At 45.9% G+C, this 20,627-nt stretch overlaps 20 non-coding genes across 20 annotated transcripts; 6 read left to right on the top strand and 14 right to left on the bottom strand.

Annotated features, from left to right (window-relative positions):
* The first annotated feature begins 156 nt into the window (after positions 1–156).
* Positions 157–228, top strand: trnae-cuc (transfer RNA glutamic acid (anticodon CUC)). Its single transcript has one exon. It is a non-coding gene; the product is annotated as a tRNA-Glu (tRNA).
* A 484-nt stretch (positions 229–712) lies between these two features.
* Positions 713–794, bottom strand: trnas-cga (transfer RNA serine (anticodon CGA)). The gene has a single exon. It is a non-coding gene; the product is annotated as a tRNA-Ser (tRNA).
* A 1,147-nt stretch (positions 795–1,941) lies between these two features.
* Positions 1,942–2,023, bottom strand: trnas-uga (transfer RNA serine (anticodon UGA)). The gene has a single exon. It is a non-coding gene; the product is annotated as a tRNA-Ser (tRNA).
* A 1,711-nt stretch (positions 2,024–3,734) lies between these two features.
* On the bottom strand, positions 3,735–3,816 carry trnas-uga (transfer RNA serine (anticodon UGA)). Its single transcript has one exon. It is a non-coding gene; the product is annotated as a tRNA-Ser (tRNA).
* A 1,710-nt stretch (positions 3,817–5,526) lies between these two features.
* trnas-uga (transfer RNA serine (anticodon UGA)) lies at positions 5,527–5,608 on the bottom strand. Its single transcript has one exon. It is a non-coding gene; the product is annotated as a tRNA-Ser (tRNA).
* A 533-nt stretch (positions 5,609–6,141) lies between these two features.
* On the top strand, positions 6,142–6,213 carry trnae-cuc (transfer RNA glutamic acid (anticodon CUC)). Its single transcript has one exon. It is a non-coding gene; the product is annotated as a tRNA-Glu (tRNA).
* Positions 6,214–6,697: 484 nt separating this feature from the next.
* Positions 6,698–6,779, bottom strand: trnas-cga (transfer RNA serine (anticodon CGA)). Its single transcript has one exon. It is a non-coding gene; the product is annotated as a tRNA-Ser (tRNA).
* Positions 6,780–6,898: 119 nt separating this feature from the next.
* trnae-cuc (transfer RNA glutamic acid (anticodon CUC)) lies at positions 6,899–6,970 on the top strand. The gene has a single exon. It is a non-coding gene; the product is annotated as a tRNA-Glu (tRNA).
* A 2,005-nt stretch (positions 6,971–8,975) lies between these two features.
* trnas-cga (transfer RNA serine (anticodon CGA)) lies at positions 8,976–9,057 on the bottom strand. Its single transcript has one exon. It is a non-coding gene; the product is annotated as a tRNA-Ser (tRNA).
* A 1,288-nt stretch (positions 9,058–10,345) lies between these two features.
* Positions 10,346–10,427, bottom strand: trnas-cga (transfer RNA serine (anticodon CGA)). The gene has a single exon. It is a non-coding gene; the product is annotated as a tRNA-Ser (tRNA).
* A 1,297-nt stretch (positions 10,428–11,724) lies between these two features.
* Positions 11,725–11,806, bottom strand: trnas-uga (transfer RNA serine (anticodon UGA)). The gene has a single exon. It is a non-coding gene; the product is annotated as a tRNA-Ser (tRNA).
* Positions 11,807–12,339: 533 nt separating this feature from the next.
* Positions 12,340–12,411, top strand: trnae-cuc (transfer RNA glutamic acid (anticodon CUC)). The gene has a single exon. It is a non-coding gene; the product is annotated as a tRNA-Glu (tRNA).
* A 484-nt stretch (positions 12,412–12,895) lies between these two features.
* trnas-cga (transfer RNA serine (anticodon CGA)) lies at positions 12,896–12,977 on the bottom strand. The gene has a single exon. It is a non-coding gene; the product is annotated as a tRNA-Ser (tRNA).
* Positions 12,978–13,096: 119 nt separating this feature from the next.
* On the top strand, positions 13,097–13,168 carry trnae-cuc (transfer RNA glutamic acid (anticodon CUC)). The gene has a single exon. It is a non-coding gene; the product is annotated as a tRNA-Glu (tRNA).
* Positions 13,169–15,173: 2,005 nt separating this feature from the next.
* Positions 15,174–15,255, bottom strand: trnas-cga (transfer RNA serine (anticodon CGA)). Its single transcript has one exon. It is a non-coding gene; the product is annotated as a tRNA-Ser (tRNA).
* A 1,288-nt stretch (positions 15,256–16,543) lies between these two features.
* trnas-cga (transfer RNA serine (anticodon CGA)) lies at positions 16,544–16,625 on the bottom strand. Its single transcript has one exon. It is a non-coding gene; the product is annotated as a tRNA-Ser (tRNA).
* Positions 16,626–17,922: 1,297 nt separating this feature from the next.
* trnas-uga (transfer RNA serine (anticodon UGA)) lies at positions 17,923–18,004 on the bottom strand. The gene has a single exon. It is a non-coding gene; the product is annotated as a tRNA-Ser (tRNA).
* A 534-nt stretch (positions 18,005–18,538) lies between these two features.
* On the top strand, positions 18,539–18,610 carry trnae-cuc (transfer RNA glutamic acid (anticodon CUC)). The gene has a single exon. It is a non-coding gene; the product is annotated as a tRNA-Glu (tRNA).
* Positions 18,611–19,094: 484 nt separating this feature from the next.
* On the bottom strand, positions 19,095–19,176 carry trnas-cga (transfer RNA serine (anticodon CGA)). Its single transcript has one exon. It is a non-coding gene; the product is annotated as a tRNA-Ser (tRNA).
* A 1,147-nt stretch (positions 19,177–20,323) lies between these two features.
* Positions 20,324–20,405, bottom strand: trnas-uga (transfer RNA serine (anticodon UGA)). Its single transcript has one exon. It is a non-coding gene; the product is annotated as a tRNA-Ser (tRNA).
* Positions 20,406–20,627: the final 222 nt, after the last annotated feature.

The following is a 20,627-nucleotide window of genomic DNA, read 5'->3' as shown; positions in this document are numbered from 1 at the left end:
TACTGTAGCGGCTAGGAGTCTCGCTCAGGGAATGCTGACCGGCAGCAAGCCTCTGCTGCTTTCCAATGCGAAATAACGAGGTGTAACGACCAAATTTGTGGGAGCCTGACTACTGGGTTATATAGTTTTCATTCTCGCTCCTTCCCGTCTTGACTCTCCCTGATGGTCTAGTGGCTAGGATTCGGCGCTCTCACCGCCGCGGCCCGGGTTCGATTCCCGGTCAGGGAATTAGATCACATTGATGCTCTCCAATAACAATCTCCTGCAACTTTTTCCTTGTGCTTTTAGATCTCCATCACATCATTCCACACTTTGACACACTTCAGTTGGGCTGATAAGTACAAATTCTATATGAACTGAAGATGAATAAATACACCTCTCTCAATGTTGAAAGATGTATAGAAGGGGGCCCGCTTTTGTTGCTCCCCATCACATTTTAAAGAACAACGTACAGTTGCCAATGTAGCAGCTGGTATAAAAACGGAGGATCCCAACTTGCATACAGACCCGGCTGATGGATTGACAGTTTTGAGGGGTTTTGCTGTAATTCATTGACTAAACCTCCAAGTCATGGGAAATGATTTAGAAGGCCTACTTGGACAATGCATTGGCTAGGAATTCAGGAGCGTTGGGAATGTCTGCATGCGTTATCTCCCTGGAGAAACCCATTATCACTGGAACACTGGGAAGAAAGGGCCAAAAGGGAGGGATACGTAGCTGGCAGGATTCCAACCTGTGCGGGGAAACCCCAATGGATTTCGAGTCCATCGCCTTGACCACTCGGCCACAACTACTCAAAGACTCAAGCCGGGCTGCTTTCCAATGCGAAATAACGAGGTGTAACGACCAAACTTTTGGGAGCCTGACTACTGGGTTATATTGTTTTCATTCTCGTTCTTTCTCCTCTTGACTCTCCCTGATGGTCTAGTGGCTAGGATTCGGCGCTCTCAACGCCGCGGCCCTGGTTCGATTCCCAGTCAGGGAATTTGCTGATTTTGATGCTCTCCAATAACAATCTCCTGCAACTGTTTCCTCGTTCTTTTAGATTTCCTTGACATCATTCCTCACTTTGACACGCTTCAGTTGGGCTGATGAGTACAAATTCTATATGTACTGAACATGAATAAATTCACCTCTCTCAATTTTGAAACATGTGTGGAAGGGGGGCCACTTTTGTTGCTCTGTAATTCACTGGCTAAACCTCCAAGTCATGGGAAATGATTTAGACGGCCTACTTGGACAATGCATTGCCTAGGAATCCCACAGAGGGGTCGTGGGCTATGCAAGCAGCTCTGCACCCATATATACCCCCGACACTTTGAAGGTACGTCTTCAAATGTCAGCTCCTTCCAGAGACATTACTGCATTTACCGGCGTCCTCGTGGCTTGGAGTGTTTACATTTCTCCCACATCTGAATCCACAAAGCCATATTGTTATTGTTCATCCCCAAACTCTGCCATTTGACCCCATACTTTCAGACCATGCGCTACGTGAATGCCTGTGTGTAACACCTCCCCTTAGGAAGCAAATCCCACCTTCCACTTGAACAATGGGAAAAAAGGGTCAAAGTTAAGGCTTACGTAGTAACAGGATTTGAACCTGCGCTGGTGAACTCTTGGCCTCTAGAAAGCACGCGCCAAGTTTTTTACATGGCATCAGTCAAAAGAGACTGCGACATAAGGAGCAGGTCAACCGCTCGTTTGGATCACAACAGGAGCCAAAATTGTCATCAATCTATATTTACTTAGCTGTTGCACAGAAAACTCAAATAATACGAGATCAATAGTCACAGGCCTTGCTGCTAAAGTCCATCAGGAACATTATTTGTTTTTGCCGCTTAATTCAGCTCAGGTGCGTTGGAAATGTCTGCACGTGTTATCTCCCTGGAGAAACCCATTATCACTGGAACACTGGGAAGAAAGGGCCAAAAGGGAGGCATACGTAGCTGACAGGATTCTAACCTGCGCGGGGAAACCCCAATGGATTTCAAGTCCATCGCCTTGACCACTCGCCCACAACTACTCAAAGATTTGAGATGGGTTGCTTTCCTGGGATGACTGAACTTTGACAGCGCAAATCACACATCGGCCACAATGTCAGGGAGCGTCAAGGAAGCTCCACATTAGAAATCTTGACCTAAACAGAGGGTAGACTTATTTACAGAACATGGGTCGAAACAAAAGGAGCTGTCAACCATTTTTGTTTCATTTACAGGAGGCGCAATAATTATTAGGAATTATTACTAAAGTTGCTGTTGCAGTGAAAATGGAATTCAAATGAGATAACGGACTTGTTTTATAGAGAGGCCAATGAATTTGACAACAATATTTAACCTTTCAAAAGTGCAATCGTTGTATTATACATTTTGTGAATACCAAAGTTGGACCTGAGACCCCCTATGCTGTAGCGGCTAGGTGTCTCGCTCAGGGAATACTGACCGGCAGCAAGCCTCTGCTGCTTTCAAATGCGAACTAACGAGGTGTAACGACCAAACTTGTGGGAGCCTGACTACTGGGTTATATTGTTTTCATTCTCGTTCTTTCTCCTCTTGACTCTCCCTGATGGTCTAGTGGCTAGGATTCGGCGCTCTCACCGCCGCGGCCAGGATTCGATTCCCGGTCAGGGAAGTTGCTCATTTTGATGCTCTCCAATAACAATCTCCTGCAACTGTTTCCTCGTTCTTTTAGATTTCCTTGACATCATTCCTCACTTTGAAACGCTTCAGTTGGGCTGATGAGTACAAATTCTATATGTGCTGAACATGAATAAATACACCTCTCTCCATTTTGAAACATGTGTGGAAGGGGGGCCACTTTTGTTGCTCTGTAATTCACTGGCTAAACCTCCAAGTCATGGGAAATGATTTAGACGGCCTACTTGGACAATGCATTGCCTAGGAATCCCACAGAGGGGTCGTGGGCTATGCAAGCAGCTCTGCACCCATATATACCCCCGACACTTTGAAGCTACGTCTTCAAATGTCAGCTCCTTCCAGAGATATTACTGCATTTACCGGCGTCCTCGTGGCTTGGAGTGTTTACATTTCTCCCACATCTGAATCCACAAAGCCATATTGTTATTGTTCATCCCCAAACTCTGCCATTTGACCACATACTTTCAGACCATGCGCTACGTGAATGCGTGTGTGTAGCACCTCCCCTTAGGAAGTAAATCCCACCTTCCACTTGAACAATGGGAAAAAAGGGTCAAAGTTAAGGCTTACGTAGTAACAGGATGTGAACCTGCGCTGGTAATCTCCAGTGCACGTCGAGTCTATGGGGTTGAGCACGGGGACGAAACTGCTTCCAACGGGAACATAGGATGCTGTCCCGGAACTGTTGGACTTTGACATATGAAGCCTCTAAGCGGGGATGACGTCAAGCACCGTCAAAGACAGTCCACATGTGAACTCTTGGCCGAAAGAATGCGCCAAGTTTTTTACATGGCATCAGTCAAAAGAGACTGCGACATAAGGAGCAGGTCAACCGCTCGTTTGGATCACAACAGGAGCCAAAATTGTCATCAATCTATATTTACTTAGCTGTTGCACAGTAAACTCAAATAATACGAGATCAATAGTCACAGGCCTTGCTGCTAAAGTCCATCAGGAACATTATTTGTTTTTGCCGCTTAATTCAGCTCAGGTGCGTTGGAAATGTCTGCACGTGTTATCTCCCTGGAAAAACCCATTATCACTGGAACACTGGGAAGAAAGGGCCAAAAGGGAGGCGTACGTAGCTGACAGGATTCGAACCTGCGCGGGGAAACCCCAGTGGATTTCAAGTCCATCGCCTTGACCACTCGGCCACAACTACTCAAAGATTGGAGGTGGGCTGCTTTCCTGGGATGACTGAACTTTGACAGCGTAAATCACACATCGGCCACAATGTCAGGGAGCGTCAAGGAAGCTCCACATTAGAAATCTTGACCTAAACAGAGGGTAGACTTATTTACAGAACATGGGTCGAAACAAAAGGAGCTGTCAACCATTTTTTTTCATTTACAGGAGGCACAATAATTATTAGGAATTATTACTAAAGTTGCTGTTGCAGTGAAAATGGAATTCAAATGAGATAACGGACTTGTTTTATAGAGAGGCCAATGAATTTGACAACAATATTTAACCTTTCAAAAGTGCAATCGTTGTATTATACATTTTGTGAATACCAAAGTTGGACCTGAGACCCCCTATGCTGTAGCGGCTAGGTGTCTCGCTCAGGGAATGCTGACCGGCAGCAAGCCTCTGCTGCTTTCAAATGCGAAATAACGAGGTGTAACGACCAAATTTGTGGGAGCCTGACTACTGGGTTATATAGTTTTCATTCTCGTTCTTTCTCCTCTTGACTCTCCCTGATGGTCTAGTGGCTAGGATTCGGCGCTCTCACCGCCGCGGCCAGGATTCGATTCCCGGTCAGGGAAGTTGCTCATTTTGATGCTCTCCAATAACAATCTCCTGCAACTGTTTCCTCGTTCTTTTAGATTTACTTGACATCATTCCTCACTTTGACACGCTTCAGTTGGGCTGATGAGTACAAATTCTATATGTGCTGAACATGAATAAATACACCTCTCTCCATTTTGAAACATGTGTGGAAGGGGGGCCACTTTTGTTGCTCTGTAATTCACTGGCTAAACCTCCAAGTCATGGGAAATGATTTAGACGGCCTACTTGGACAATGCATTGCCTAGGAATCTTACAGAGGGGTCGTGGGCTATGCAAGCAGCTCTGCACCCATATATACCCCAGACACTTTGAAGCTACGTCTTCAAATGTCAGCTCCTTCAAGAGACATTACTGCATTTACCGGCGTCCTCGTGGCTTGGAGTGTTTACATTTCTCCCACATCTGAATCCACAAAGCCATATTGTTATTGTTCATCCCCAAACTCTGCCATTTCACCCCATAGTTTCAGACCATGCGCTACGTGAATGCCTGTGTGTAACACCTCCCCTTAGGAAGCAAATCCCACCTTCCACTTGAACAATGGGAAAAAAGGGTCAAAGTTAAGGCTTACGTAGTAACAGGATGTGAACCTGCGCTGGTAATCTCCAGTGCACGTCGAGTCTATGGGGTTGAGCACGGGGACCAAACTGCATCCAACGGGAACATAGGATGCTGTCCCGGAACAGTTGGACTTTGACATATGAAGCCTCTAAGCGGGGATGACGTCAAGCACCCTCAAAGACAGTCCACATGTGAACTCTTGGCCGAAAGAACGCGCCAAGTTTTTTACATGGCATCAGTCAAAAGAGACTGCGACATAAGGAGTAGGTCAACCGCTCGTTTGGATCACAACAGGAGCCAAAATTGTCATCAATCTATATTTACTTAGCTGTTGCACAGAAAACTCAAATAATACGAGATCAATAGTCACAGGCCTTGCTGCTAAAGTCCATCAGGAACATTATTTGTTTTTGCCGCTTAATTCAGCTCAGGTGCGTTGGAAATGTCTGCACGTGTTTTCTCCCTGGAGAAACCTATTATCACTGGAACACTGGGAAGAAAGGGCCAAAAGGGAGGCATACGTAGCTGACAGGATTCGAACCTGCGCGGGGAAACCCCAATGGATTTCAAGTCCATCGCCTTGACCACTCGGCCACAACTACTCAAAGATTGGAGGTGGGCTGCTTTCCTGGGATGACTGAACTTTGACAGCGTAAATCACACATCGGCCACAATGTCAGGGAGCGTCAAGGAAGCTCCACATTAGAAATCTTGACCTAAACAGAGGGTAGACTTATTTACAGAACATGGGTAGAAACAAAAGGAGCTGTCAACCATTTTTTTTTCATTTACAGGAGGCGCAATAATTATTAGGAATTATTACTAAAGTTGCTGTTGCACTGAAAATGGAATTCAAATGAGATAACGGACTTGTTTTATAGAGAGGCCAATGAATTTGACAACAATATTTAACCTTTCAAAAGTGCAATCGTTGTATTATACATTTTGTGAATACCAAAGTTGGACCTGAGACCCCCTATACTGTAGCGGCTAGGAGTCTCGCTCAGGGAATGCTGACCGGCAGCAAGCCTCTGCTGCTTTCCAATGCGAAATAACGAGGTGTAAGGACCAAATTGGTGGGAGCCTGACTACTGGGTTATATAGTTTTCATTCTCGCTCCTTCCCTTCTTTACTCTCCCTGATGGTCTAGTGGCTAGGATTCGGCGCTCTCACCGCCGCGGCCCGGGTTCGATTCCCGGTCAGGGAATTAGATCACATTGATGCTCTCCAATAACAATCTCCTGCAACTGTTTCCTTGTGCTTTTAGATCTCCATCACATCATTCCACACTTTGACACATTTCAGTTGGGCTGATAAGTACAAATTCTATATGAACTGAAGATGAATAAATACACCTCTCTCAATGTTGAAAGATGTATAGAAGGGGGCCCGCTTTTGTTGCCCCCCATCACATTTTAAAGAACAACGTACAGTTGCCAATGTAGCAGCTGGTATAAAAACGGAGGATCCCAACTTGCATACAGACCCGGCTGATGGATTGACAGTTTTTAGGGGTTTTGCTGTAATTCATTGACTAAACCTCCAAGTCATGGGAAATGATTTAGAAGGCCTACTTGGACAATGCATTGGCTAGGAATTCAGGAGCGTTGGGAATGTCTGCATGCGTTATCTCCCTGGAGAAACCCATTATCACTGGAACACTGGGAAGAAAGGGCCAAAAGGGAGGGATACGTAGCTGGCAGGATTCCAACCTGCGCGGGGAAACCCCAATGGATTTCGAGTCCATCGCCTTGACCACTCGGCCACAACTACTCAAAGACTCAAGCCGGGCTGCTTTCCAATGCGAAATAACGAGGTGTAACGACCAAACTTGTGGGAGCCTGACTACTGGGTTATATTGTTTTCATTCTCGTTCTTTCTCCTCTTGACTCTCCCTGATGGTCTAGTGGCTAGGATTCGGAGCTCTCACCGCCGCGGCCCGGGTTCGATTCCCGGTCAGGGAATTTGCTCATTTTGATGCCCTCCAATAACAATCTCCTGCAACTGTTTCCTCGTTCTTTTAGATATCCATGACATCATTCCTCACTTTGACACGCTTCAGTTGGGCTGATGAGTACAAATTCTATATGTACTGAACATGAATAAATTCACCTCTCTCAATTTTGAAACATGTGTGGAAGGGGGGCCACTTTTGTTGCTCTGTAATTCACTGGCTAAACCTCCAAGTCATGGGAAATGATTTAGACGGCCTACTTGGACAATGCATTGCCTAGGAATCCCACAGAGGGGTCGTGGGCTATGCAAGCAGCTCTGCACCCATATATACCCCCGACACATTGAAGGTACGTCTTCAAATGTCAGCTCCTTCCAGAGACATTACTGCATTTACCGGCGTCCTCGTGGCTTGGAGTGTTTACATTTCTCCCACATCTGAATCCACAAAGCCATATTGTTATTGTTCATCCCCAAACTCTGCCATTTGACCCCATACTTTCAGACCATGCGCCACGTGAATGCCTGTGTGTAACACCTCCCCTTAGGAAGCAAATCCCACCTTCCACTTGAACAATGGGAAAAAAGGGTCAAAGTTAAGGCTTACGTAGTAACAGGATGTGAACCTGCGCTGGTAATCTCCAGTGCACGTCGAGTCTATGGGGTTGAGCACGGGGACGAAACTGCTTCCAACGGGAACATAGGATGCTGTCCCGGAACAGTTGGACTTTGACATATGAAGCCTCTAAGCGGGGATGACGTCAAGCACCCTCAAAGACAGTCCACATGTGAACTCTTGGCCGAAAGAATGCGCCAAGTTTTTTACATGGCATCAGTCAAAAGAGACTGCGACATAAGGAGCAGGTCAACCGCTCGTTTGGATCACAACAGGAGCCAAAATTGTCATCAATCTATATTTACTTAGCTGTTGCACAGAAAACTCAAATAATACGACATCAATAGTCACAGGCCTTGCTGCTAAAGTCCATCAGGAACATTATTTGTTTTGTTTAAGGAAGCTCTACATTAGAAATCTTGACCTAAACAGAGGGTAGACTTATTTACAGAACATGGATCGAAACAAAAGGAGCTGTCAACCATTTTTTTTTTCATTTACAGGAGGCGCAATAATTATTAGGAATTATTACTAAAGTTGCTGTTGCACTGAAAATGGAATTCAAATGAGATAACGGACTTGTTTTATAGAGAGGCCAATGAATTTGACAACAATATTTAACCTTTCAAAAGTGCAATCGTTGTATTATACATTTTGTGAATACCAAAGTTGGACCTGAGACCCCCTATACTGTAGCTGCTAGGAGTCTCGCTCAGGGAATGCTGACCGGCAGCAAGCCTCTGCTGCTTTCCAATGCGAAATAACGAGGTGTAACGACCAAATTTGTGGGAGCCTGACTACTGGGTTATATAGTTTTCATTCTCTCTCCTTCCCGTCTTGACTCTCCCTGATGGTCTAGTGGCTAGGATTCGGTGCTCTTACCGCCGCGGCCCGGGTTCGATTCCCGGTCAGGGAATTAGATCACATTGATGCTCTCAAATAACAATCTCCTGCAACTGTTTCCTTGTGCTTTTAGATCTCCATCACATCATTCCACACTTTGACACATTTCAGTTGGGCTGATAAGTACAAATTCTATATGAACTGAAGATGAATAAATACACCTCTCTCAATGTTGAAAGATGTATAGAAGGGGGCCCGCTTTTGTTGCTCCCCATCACATTTTAAAGAACAACGTACAGTTGCCAATGTAGCAGCTGGTATAAAAACGGAGGATCCCAACTTGCATACAGACCCGGCTGATGGATTGACAGTTTTGAGGGGTTTTGCTGTAATTCATTGACTAAACCTCCAAGTCATGGGAAATGATTTAGAAGGCCTACTTGGACAATGCATTGGCTAGGAATTCAGGAGCGTTGGGAATGTCTGCATGCGTTATCTCCCTGGAGAAACCCATTATCACTGGAACACTGGGAAGAAAGGGCCAAAAGGGAGGGATACATAGCTGGCAGGATTCGAACCTGCGCGGGGAAACCCCAATGGATTTCGAGTCCATCGCCTTGACCACTCGGCCACAACTACTCAAAGACTCAAGCCGGGCTGCTTTCCAATGCGAAATAACGAGGTGTAACGACCAAACTTGTGGGAGCCTGACTACTGGGTTATATTGTTTTCATTCTCGTTCTTTCTCCTCTTGACTCTCCCTGATGGTCTAGTGGCTAGGATTTGGCGCTCTCACCGCCGCGGCCCGGTTTCGATTCCCGGTCAGGGAATTTGCTCATTTTGATGCTCTCCAATAACAATCTCCTGCAACTGTTTCCTCGTTCTTTTAGATTTCCTTGACATCATTCCTCACTTTGACACACTTCAGTTGGGCTGATGAGTACAAATTCTATATGTACTGAAGATGAATAAATACACCTCTCTCAATGTTGAACCATGTGTGGAAGGGGGGCCACTTTTGTTGCTCTGTAATTCACTGGCTAAACCTCCAAGTCATGGGAAATGATTTAGACGGCCTACTTGGACAATGCATTGCCTAGGAATCCCACAGAGGGGTCGTGGGCTATGCAAGCAGCTCTGCACCCATATATACCCCCGACACTTTGAAGCTACGTCTTCAAATGTCAGCTCCTTCCAGAGACATTACTGCATTTACGGACGTCCTCGTGGCTTGGAGTGTTTACATTTCTCCCACATCTGAATCCACAAAGCCATATTGTTATTGTTCATCCCCAAACTCTGCCATTTGACCCCATACTTTCAGACCATGCGCTACGTGAATGCCTGTGTGTAACACCTCCCCTTAGGAAGCAAATCCCACCTTCCACTTGAACAATGGGAAAAAAGGGTCAAAGTTAAGGCTTACGTAGTAACAGGATGTGAACCTGCGCTGGTAATCTCCAGTGCACGTCGAGTCTATGGGGTTGAGCACGGGGACGAAACTGCCTCCAACGGGAACATAGGATGCTGTCCTGGAACAGTTGGACTTTGACATATGAAGCCTCTAAGCGGGGATGACGTCAAGCACCGTCAGGGACAGTCCACATGTGAACTCTTGGCCGAAAGAATGCGCCAAGTTTTTTACATGGCATCAGTCAAAAGAGACTGCGACATAAGGAGCAGGTCAACCGCTCGTTTGGATCACAACAGGAGCCAAAATTCTCATCAATCTATATTTACTTAGCTGTTGCACAGAAAACTCAAATAATACGAGATCAATAGTCACAGGCCTTGCTGCTAAAGTCCATCAGGAACATTATTTGTTTTTGCCACTTAATTCAGCTCAGGTGCATTGGAAATGTCTGCACGTGTTATCTCCCTGGAGAAACCCATTATCACTGGAACACTGGGAAGAAAGGGAGGCATGCGTAGCTGACAGGATTCGAACCTGCGCAGGGAAACCCCAATGGATTTCGAGTCCATCGCCTTGACCACTCGGCCACAACTACTCAAAGACTCAAGCCGGGCTGCTTTCCAATGCGAACTAACGAGGTGTAACGACCAAACTTGTGGGAGCCTGACTACTGGGTTATAGTGTTTTCATTCTCGTTCTTTCTCCTCTTGACTCTCCCTGATGGTCTAGTGGCTAGGATTCGGCGCTCTCACCGCCGCGGCCAGGATTCGATTCCCGGTCAGGGAAGTTGCTCATTTTGATGCTCTCCAATAACAATCTCCTGCAACTGTTTCCTCGTTCTTTTAGATTTCCTTGACATCATTCCTCAGTTTGACACGCTTCAGTTGGGCTGATGAGTACAAATTCTATATGTGCTGAACATGAATAAATACACCTCTCTCCATTTTGAAACATGTGTAGAAGGGGGGCCACTTTTGTTGCTCTGCAATTCACTGGCTAAACCTCCAAGTCATGGGAAATGATTTAGACGGCCTACTTGGACAATGCATTGCCTAGGAATCTTACAGAGGGGTCGTGGGCTATGCAAGCAGCTCTGCACCCATATATACCCCAGACACTTTGAAGCTACGTCTTCAAATGTCAGCTCCTTCAAGAGACATTACTGCATTTACCGGCGTCCTCGTGGCTTGGAGTGTTTACATTTCTCCCACATCTGAATCCACAAAGCCATATTGTTATTGTTCATCCCCAAACTCTGCCATTTCACCCCATAGTTTCAGACCATGCGCTACGTGAATGCCTGTGTGTAACACCTCCCCTTAGGAAGCAAATCCCACCTTCCACTTGAACAATGGGAAAAAAGGGTCAAAGTTAAGGCTTACGTAGTAACAGGATGTGAACCTGCGCTGGTAATCTCCAGTGCACGTCGAGTCTATGGGGTTGAGCACGGGGACCAAACTGCATCCAACGGGAACATAGGATGCTGTCCCGGAACAGTTGGACTTTGACATATGAAGCCTCTAAGCGGGGATGACGTCAAGCACCCTCAAAGACAGTCCACATGTGAACTCTTGGCCGAAAGAACGCGCCAAGTTTTTTACATGGCATCAGTCAAAAGAGACTGCGACATAAGGAGTAGGTCAACCGCTCGTTTGGATCACAACAGGAGCCAAAATTGTCATCAATCTATATTTACTTAGCTGTTGCACAGAAAACTCAAATAATACGAGATCAATAGTCACAGGCCTTGCTGCTAAAGTCCATCAGGAACATTATTTGTTTTTGCCGCTTAATTCAGCTCAGGTGCGTTGGAAATGTCTGCACGTGTTTTCTCCCTGGAGAAACCTATTATCACTGGAACACTGGGAAGAAAGGGCCAAAAGGGAGGCATACGTAGCTGACAGGATTCGAACCTGCGCGGGGAAACCCCAATGGATTTCAAGTCCATCGCCTTGACCACTCGGCCACAACTACTCAAAGATTGGAGGTGGGCTGCTTTCCTGGGATGACTGAACTTTGACAGCGTAAATCACACATCGGCCACAATGTCAGGGAGCGTCAAGGAAGCTCCACATTAGAAATCTTGACCTAAACAGAGGGTAGACTTATTTACAGAACATGGGTAGAAACAAAAGGAGCTGTCAACCATTTTTTTTTCATTTACAGGAGGCGCAATAATTATTAGGAATTATTACTAAAGTTGCTGTTGCACTGAAAATGGAATTCAAATGAGATAACGGACTTGTTTTATAGAGAGGCCAATGAATTTGACAACAATATTTAACCTTTCAAAAGTGCAATCGTTGTATTATACATTTTGTGAATACCAAAGTTGGACCTGAGACCCCCTATACTGTAGCGGCTAGGAGTCTCGCTCAGGGAATGCTGACCGGCAGCAAGCCTCTGCTGTTTTCCAATGCGAAATAACGAGGTGTAAGGACCAAATTGGTGGGAGCCTGACTACTGGGTTATATAGTTTTCATTCTCGCTCCTTCCCTTCTTTACTCTCCCTGATGGTCTAGTGGCTAGGATTCGGCGCTCTCACCGCCGCGGCCCGGGTTCGATTCCCGGTCAGGGAATTAGATCACATTGATGCTCTCCAATAACAATCTCCTGCAACTGTTTCCTTGTGCTTTTAGATCTCCATCACATCATTCCACACTTTGACACATTTCAGTTGGGCTGATAAGTACAAATTCTATATGAACTGAAGATGAATAAATACACCTCTCTCAATGTTGAAAGATGTATAGAAGGGGGCCCGCTTTTGTTGCCCCCCATCACATTTTAAAGAACAACGTACAGTTGCCAATGTAGCAGCTGGTATAAAAACGGAGGATCCCAACTTGCATACAGACCCGGCTGATGGATTGACAGTTTTTAGGGGTTTTGCTGTAATTCATTGACTAAACCTCCAAGTCATGGGAAATGATTTAGAAGGCCTACTTGGACAATGCATTGGCTAGGAATTCAGGAGCGTTGGGAATGTCTGCATGCGTTATCTCCCTGGAGAAACCCATTATCACTGGAACACTGGGAAGAAAGGGCCAAAAGGGAGGGATACGTAGCTGGCAGGATTCCAACCTGCGCGGGGAAACCCCAATGGATTTCGAGTCCATCGCCTTGACCACTCGGCCACAACTACTCAAAGACTCAAGCCGGGCTGCTTTCCAATGCGAAATAACGAGGTGTAACGACCAAACTTGTGGGAGCCTGACTACTGGGTTATATTGTTTTCATTCTCGTTCTTTCTCCTCTTGACTCTCCCTGATGGTCTAGTGGCTAGGATTCGGAGCTCTCACCGCCGCGGCCCGGGTTCGATTCCCGGTCAGGGAATTTGCTCATTTTGATGCCCTCCAATAACAATCTCCTGCAACTGTTTCCTCGTTCTTTTAGATATCCATGACATCATTCCTCACTTTGACACGCTTCAGTTGGGCTGATGAGTACAAATTCTATATGTACTGAACATGAATAAATTCACCTCTCTCAATTTTGAAACATGTGTGGAAGGGGGGCCACTTTTGTTGCTCTGTAATTCACTGGCTAAACCTCCAAGTCATGGGAAATGATTTAGACGGCCTACTTGGACAATGCATTGCCTAGGAATCCCACAGAGGGGTCGTGGGCTATGCAAGCAGCTCTGCACCCATATATACCCCCGACACATTGAAGGTACGTCTTCAAATGTCAGCTCCTTCCAGAGACATTACTGCATTTACCGGCGTCCTCGTGGCTTGGAGTGTTTACATTTCTCCCACATCTGAATCCACAAAGCCATATTGTTATTGTTCATCCCCAAACTCTGCCATTTGACCCCATACTTTCAGACCATGCGCCACGTGAATGCCTGTGTGTAACACCTCCCCTTAGGAAGCAAATCCCACCTTCCACTTGAACAATGGGAAAAAAGGGTCAAAGTTAAGGCTTACGTAGTAACAGGATGTGAACCTGCGCTGGTAATCTCCAGTGCACGTCGAGTCTATGGGGTTGAGCACGGGGACGAAACTGCTTCCAACGGGAACATAGGATGCTGTCCCGGAACAGTTGGACTTTGACATATGAAGCCTCTAAGCGGGGATGACGTCAAGCACCCTCAAAGACAGTCCACATGTGAACTCTTGGCCGAAAGAATGCGCCAAGTTTTTTACATGGCATCAGTCAAAAGAGACTGCGACATAAGGAGCAGGTCAACCGCTCGTTTGGATCACAACAGGAGCCAAAATTGTCATCAATCTATATTTACTTAGCTGTTGCACAGAAAACTCAAATAATACGACATCAATAGTCACAGGCCTTGCTGCTAAAGTCCATCAGGAACATTATTTGTTTTGTTTAAGGAAGCTCTACATTAGAAATCTTGACCTAAACAGAGGGTAGACTTATTTACAGAACATGGATCGAAACAAAAGGAGCTGTCAACCATTTTTTTTTTCATTTACAGGAGGCGCAATAATTATTAGGAATTATTACTAAAGTTGCTGTTGCACTGAAAATGGAATTCAAATGAGATAACGGACTTGTTTTATAGAGAGGCCAATGAATTTGACAACAATATTTAACCTTTCAAAAGTGCAATCGTTGTATTATACATTTTGTGAATACCAAAGTTGGACCTGAGACCCCCTATACTGTAGCTGCTAGGAGTCTCGCTCAGGGAATGCTGACCGGCAGCAAGCCTCTGCTGCTTTCCAATGCGAAATAACGAGGTGTAACGACCAAATTTGTGGGAGCCTGACTACTGGGTTATATAGTTTTCATTCTCTCTCCTTCCCGTCTTGACTCTCCCTGATGGTCTAGTGGCTAGGATTCGGTGCTCTTACCGCCGCGGCCCGGGTTCGATTCCCGGTCAGGGAATTAGATCACATTGATGCTCTCAAATAACAATCTCCTGCAACTGTTTCCTTGTGCTTTTAGATCTCCATCACATCATTCCACACTTTGACACATTTCAGTTGGGCTGATAAGTACAAATTCTATATGAACTGAAGATGAATAAATACACCTCTCTCAATGTTGAAAGATGTATAGAAGGGGGCCCGCTTTTGTTGCTCCCCATCACATTTTAAAGAACAACGTACAGTTGCCAATGTAGCAGCTGGTATAAAAACGGAGGATCCCAACTTGCATACAGACCCGGCTGATGGATTGACAGTTTTGAGGGGTTTTGCTGTAATTCATTGACTAAACCTCCAAGTCATGGGAAATGATTTAGAAGGCCTACTTGGACAATGCATTGGCTAGGAATTCAGGAGCGTTGGGAATGTCTGCATGCGTTATCTCCCTGGAGAAACCCATTATCACTGGAACACTGGGAAGAAAGGGCCAAAAGGGAGGGATACATAGCTGGCAGGATTCGAACCTGCGCGGGGAAACCCCAATGGATTTCGAGTCCATCGCCTTGACCACTCGGCCACAACTACTCAAAGACTCAAGCCGGGCTGCTTTCCAATGCGAAATAACGAGGTGTAACGACCAAACTTGTGGGAGCCTGACTACTGGGTTATATTGTTTTCATTCTCGTTCTTTCTCCTCTTGACTCTCCCTGATGGTCTAGTGGCTAGGATTTGGGGCTCTCACCGCCGCGGCCCGGTTTCGATTCCCGGTCAGGGAATTTGCTCATTTTGATGCTCTCCAATAACAATCTCCTGCAACTGTTTCCTCGTTCTTTTAGATTTCCTTGACATCATTCCTCACTTTGACACACTTCAGTTGGGCTGATGAGTACAAATTCTATATGTACTGAAGATGAATAAATACACCTCTCTCAATGTTGAACCATGTGTGGAAGGGGGGCCACTTTTGTTGCTCTGTAATTCACTGGCTAAACCTCCAAGTCATGGGAAATGATTTAGACGGCCTACTTGGACAATGCATTGCCTAGGAATCCCACAGAGGGGTCGTGGGCTATGCAAGCAGCTCTGCACCCATATATACCCCCGACACTTTGAAGCTACGTCTTCAAATGTCAGCTCCTTCCAGAGACATTACTGCATTTACGGACGTCCTCGTGGCTTGGAGTGTTTACATTTCTCCCACATCTGAATCCACAAAGCCATATTGTTATTGTTCATCCCCAAACTCTGCCATTTGACCCCATACTTTCAGACCATGCGCTACGTGAATGCCTGTGTGTAACACCTCCCCTTAGGAAGCAAATCCCACCTTCCACTTGAACAATGGGAAAAAAGGGTCAAAGTTAAGGCTTACGTAGTAACAGGATGTGAACCTGCGCTGGTAATCTCCAGTGCACGTCGAGTCTATGGGGTTGAGCACGGGGACGAAACTGCCTCCAACGGGAACATAGGATGCTGTCCTGGAACAGTTGGACTTTGACATATGAAGCCTCTAAGCGGGGATGACGTCAAGCACCGTCAGGGACAGTCCACATGTGAACTCTTGGCCGAAAGAATGCGCCAAGTTTTTTACATGGCATCAGTCAAAAGAGACTGCGACATAAGGAGCAGGTCAACCGCTCGTTTGGATCACAACAGGAGCCAAAATTCTCATCAATCTATATTTACTTAGCTGTTGCACAGAAAACTCAAATAATACGAGATCAATAGTCACAGGCCTTGCTGCTAAAGTCCATCAGGAACATTATTTGTTTTTGCCACTTAATTCAGCTCAGGTGCATTGGAAATGTCTGCACGTGTTATCTCCCTGGAGAAACCCATTATCACTGGAACACTGGGAAGAAAGGGAGGCATGCGTAGCTGACAGGATTCGAACCTGCGCAGGGAAACCCCAATGGATTTCGAGTCCATCGCCTTGACCACTCGGCCACAACTACTCAAAGACTCAAGCCGGGCTGCTTTCCAATGCGAACTAACGAGGTGTAACGACCAAACTTGTGGGAGCCTGACTACTGGGTTATAGTGTTTTCATTCTCGTTCTTTCTCCTCTTGACTCTCCCTGATGGTCTAGTGGCTAGGATTCGGCGCTCTCACCGCCGCGGCCAGGATTCGATTCCCGGTCAGGGAAGTTGCTCATTTTGATGCTCTCCAATAACAATCTCCTGCAACTGTTTCCTCGTTCTTTTAGATTTCCTTGACATCATTCCTCAGTTTGACACGCTTCAGTTGGGCTGATGAGTACAAATTCTATATGTGCTGAACATGAATAAATACACCTCTCTCCATTTTGAAACATGTGTAGAAGGGGGGCCACTTTTGTTGCTCTGCAATTCACTGGCTAAACCTCCAAGTCATGGGAAATGATTTAGACGGCCTACTTGGACAATGCATTGCCTAGGAATCCCACAGAGGGGTCGTGGGCTATGCAAGCAGCTCTGCACCCATATATACCCCCGACACTTTGAAGCTACGTCTTCAAATGTCAGCTCCTTCCAGAGACATTACTGCATTTACCGGCGTCCTCGTGGCTTGGAGTGTTTACATTTCTCCCACATCTGAATCCACAAAGCCATATTGTTATTGTTCATCCCCAAACTCTGCCATTTTACCCCATACTTTCCGACCATGTGCTTCGTGAATGCGTGTGTGTAGCACCTCCCCTTAGAAAGGAAATCCCACCTTCCACTTGAACAATGGGAAAAAAGGGTCAAAGTTAAGGCTTACGTAGTAACAGGATGTGAACCTGCGCTGGTAATCTCCAGTGCACGTCGAGTCTATGGGGTTGAGCATGGGGACGAAACTGCTTCCAACGGGAACATAGGATGCTGTCCCGGAACTGTTGGACTTTGACATATGAAGCCTCTAAGCGGGGATGACGTCAAGCACCGTCAAAGACAGTCCACATGTGAACTCTTGGCCGAAAGAATGCGCCAAGTTTTTTACATGGCATCAGTCAAAAGAGACTGCGACATAAGGAGCAGGTCAACCGCTCGTTTGGATCACAACAGGAGCCAAAATTGTCATCAATCTATATTTACTTAGCTGTTGCACAGAAAACTCAAATAATACGAGATCAATAGTCACAGGCCTTGCTGCTAAAGTCCATCAGGAACATTATTTGTTTTTGCCGCTTAATTCAGCTCAGGTGCGTTGGAAATGTCTGCACGTGTTATCTCCCTGGAGAAACCCATTATCACTGGAACACTGGGAAGAAAGGGCCAAAAGGGAGGCGTACGTAGCTGACAGGATTCGAACCTGCGCGGGGAAACCCCAATGGATTTCAAGTCCATCGCCTTGACCACTCGGCCACAACTACTCAAAGATTGGAAGTGGGCTGCTTTCCTGGGATGACTGAACTTTGACAGCGTAAATCACACATCGGCCACAATGTCAGGGAGCGTCAAGGAAGCTCCACATTAGAAATCTTGACCTAAACAGAGGGTAGACTTATTTACAGAACATGGGTCGAAACAAAAGGAGCTGTCAACCATTTTTTTTTTCATTTACAGGAGGCGCAATAATTATTAGGAATTATTACTAAAGTTGCTGTTGCACTGAAAATGGAATTCAAATGAGATAACGGACTTGTTTTATAGAGAGGCCAATGAATTTGACAACAATATTTAACTTTTCAAAAGTGCAATCGTTGTATTATACATTTTGTGAATACCAAAGTTGGACCTGAGACCCCCTATACTGTAGCGGCTAGGAGTCTCGCTCAGGGAATGCTGACCGGCAGCAAGCCTCTGCTGCTTTCCAATGCGAAATAACGAGGTGTAACGACCAAATTTGTGGGAGCCTGACTACTGGGTTATATAGTTTTCATTCTCGCTCCTTCCCGTCTTGACTCTCCCTGATGGTCTAGTGGCTAGGATTCGGCGCTCTCACCGCCGCGGCCCGGGTTCGATTCCCGGTCAGGGAATTAGATCACATTGATGCTCTCCAATAACAATCTCCTGCAACTTTTTCCTTGTGCTTTTAGATCTCCATCACATCATTCCACACTTTGACACACTTCAGTTGGGCTGATAAGTACAAATTCTATATGAACTGAAGATGAATAAATACACCTCTCTCAATGTTGAAAGATGTATAGAAGGGGGCCCGCTTTTGTTGCTCCCCATCACATTTTAAAGAACAACGTACAGTTGCCAATGTAGCAGCTGGTATAAAAACGGAGGATCCCAACTTGCATACAGACCCGGCTGATGGATTGACAGTTTTGAGGGGTTTTGCTGTAATTCATTGACTAAACCTCCAAGTCATGGGAAATGATTTAGAAGGCCTACTTGGACAATGCATTGGCTAGGAATTCAGGAGCGTTGGGAATGTCTGCATGCGTTATCTCCCTGGAGAAACCCATTATCACTGGAACACTGGGAAGAAAGGGCCAAAAGGGAGGGATACGTAGCTGGCAGGATTCCAACCTGTGCGGGGAAACCCCAATGGATTTCGAGTCCATCGCCTTGACCACTCGGCCACAACTACTCAAAGACTCAAGCCGGGCTGCTTTCCAATGCGAAATAACGAGGTGTAACGACCAAACTTTTGGGAGCCTGACTACTGGGTTATATTGTTTTCATTCTCGTTCTTTCTCCTCTTGACTCTCCCTGATGGTCTAGTGGCTAGGATTCGGCGCTCTCAACGCCGCGGCCCTGGTTCGATTCCCAGTCAGGGAATTTGCTGATTTTGATGCTCTCCAATAACAATCTCCTGCAACTGTTTCCTCGTTCTTTTAGATTTCCTTGACATCATTCCTCACTTTGACACGCTTCAGTTGGGCTGATGAGTACAAATTCTATATGTACTGAACATGAATAAATTCACCTCTCTCAATTTTGAAACATGTGTGGAAGGGGGGCCACTTTTGTTGCTCTGTAATTCACTGGCTAAACCTCCAAGTCATGGGAAATGATTTAGACGGCCTACTTGGACAATGCATTGCCTAGGAATCCCACAGAGGGGTCGTGGGCTATGCAAGCAGCTCTGCACCCATATATACCCCCGACACTTTGAAGGTACGTCTTCAAATGTCAGCTCCTTCCAGAGACATTACTGCATTTACCGGCGTCCTCGTGGCTTGGAGTGTTTACATTTCTCCCACATCTGAATCCACAAAGCCATATTGTTATTGTTCATCCCCAAACTCTGCCATTTGACCCCATACTTTCAGACCATGCGCTACGTGAATGCCTGTGTGTAACACCTCCCCTTAGGAAGCAAATCCCACCTTCCACTTGAACAATGGGAAAAAAGGGTCAAAGTTAAGGCTTACGTAGTAACAGGATTTGAACCTGCGCTGGTGAACTCTTGGCCTCTAGAAAGCACGCGCCAAGTTTTTTACATGGCATCAGTCAAAAGAGACTGCGACATAAGGAGCAGGTCAACCGCTCGTTTGGATCACAACAGGAGCCAAAATTGTCATCAATCTATATTTACTTAGCTGTTGCACAGAAAACTCAAATAATACGAGATCAATAGTCACAGGCCTTGCTGCTAAAGTCCATCAGGAACATTATTTGTTTTTGCCGCTTAATTCAGCTCAGGTGCGTTGGAAATGTCTGCACGTGTTATCTCCCTGGAGAAACCCATTATCACTGGAACACTGGGAAGAAAGGGCCAAAAGGGAGGCATACGTAGCTGACAGGATTCTAACCTGCGCGGGGAAACCCCAATGGATTTCAAGTCCATCGCCTTGACCACTCGCCCACAACTACTCAAAGATTTGAGATGGGTTGCTTTCCTGGGATGACTGAACTTTGACAGCGCAAATCACACATCGGCCACAATGTCAGGGAGCGTCAAGGAAGCTCCACATTAGAAATCTTGACCTAAACAGAGGGTAGACTTATTTACAGAACATGGGTCGAAACAAAAGGAGCTGTCAACCATTTTTGTTTCATTTACAGGAGGCGCAATAATTATTAGGAATTATTACT

The sequence above is a fragment of the Channa argus genome, chromosome 21 (assembly GCF_033026475.1).
Source record: "Channa argus isolate prfri chromosome 21, Channa argus male v1.0, whole genome shotgun sequence".
In the NCBI taxonomy this organism is placed as follows: domain Eukaryota; kingdom Metazoa; phylum Chordata; class Actinopteri; order Anabantiformes; family Channidae; genus Channa; species Channa argus.
Note: the sequence above shows the minus strand (reverse complement) of the source record. Positions and strands in the feature narration are given on the sequence as shown.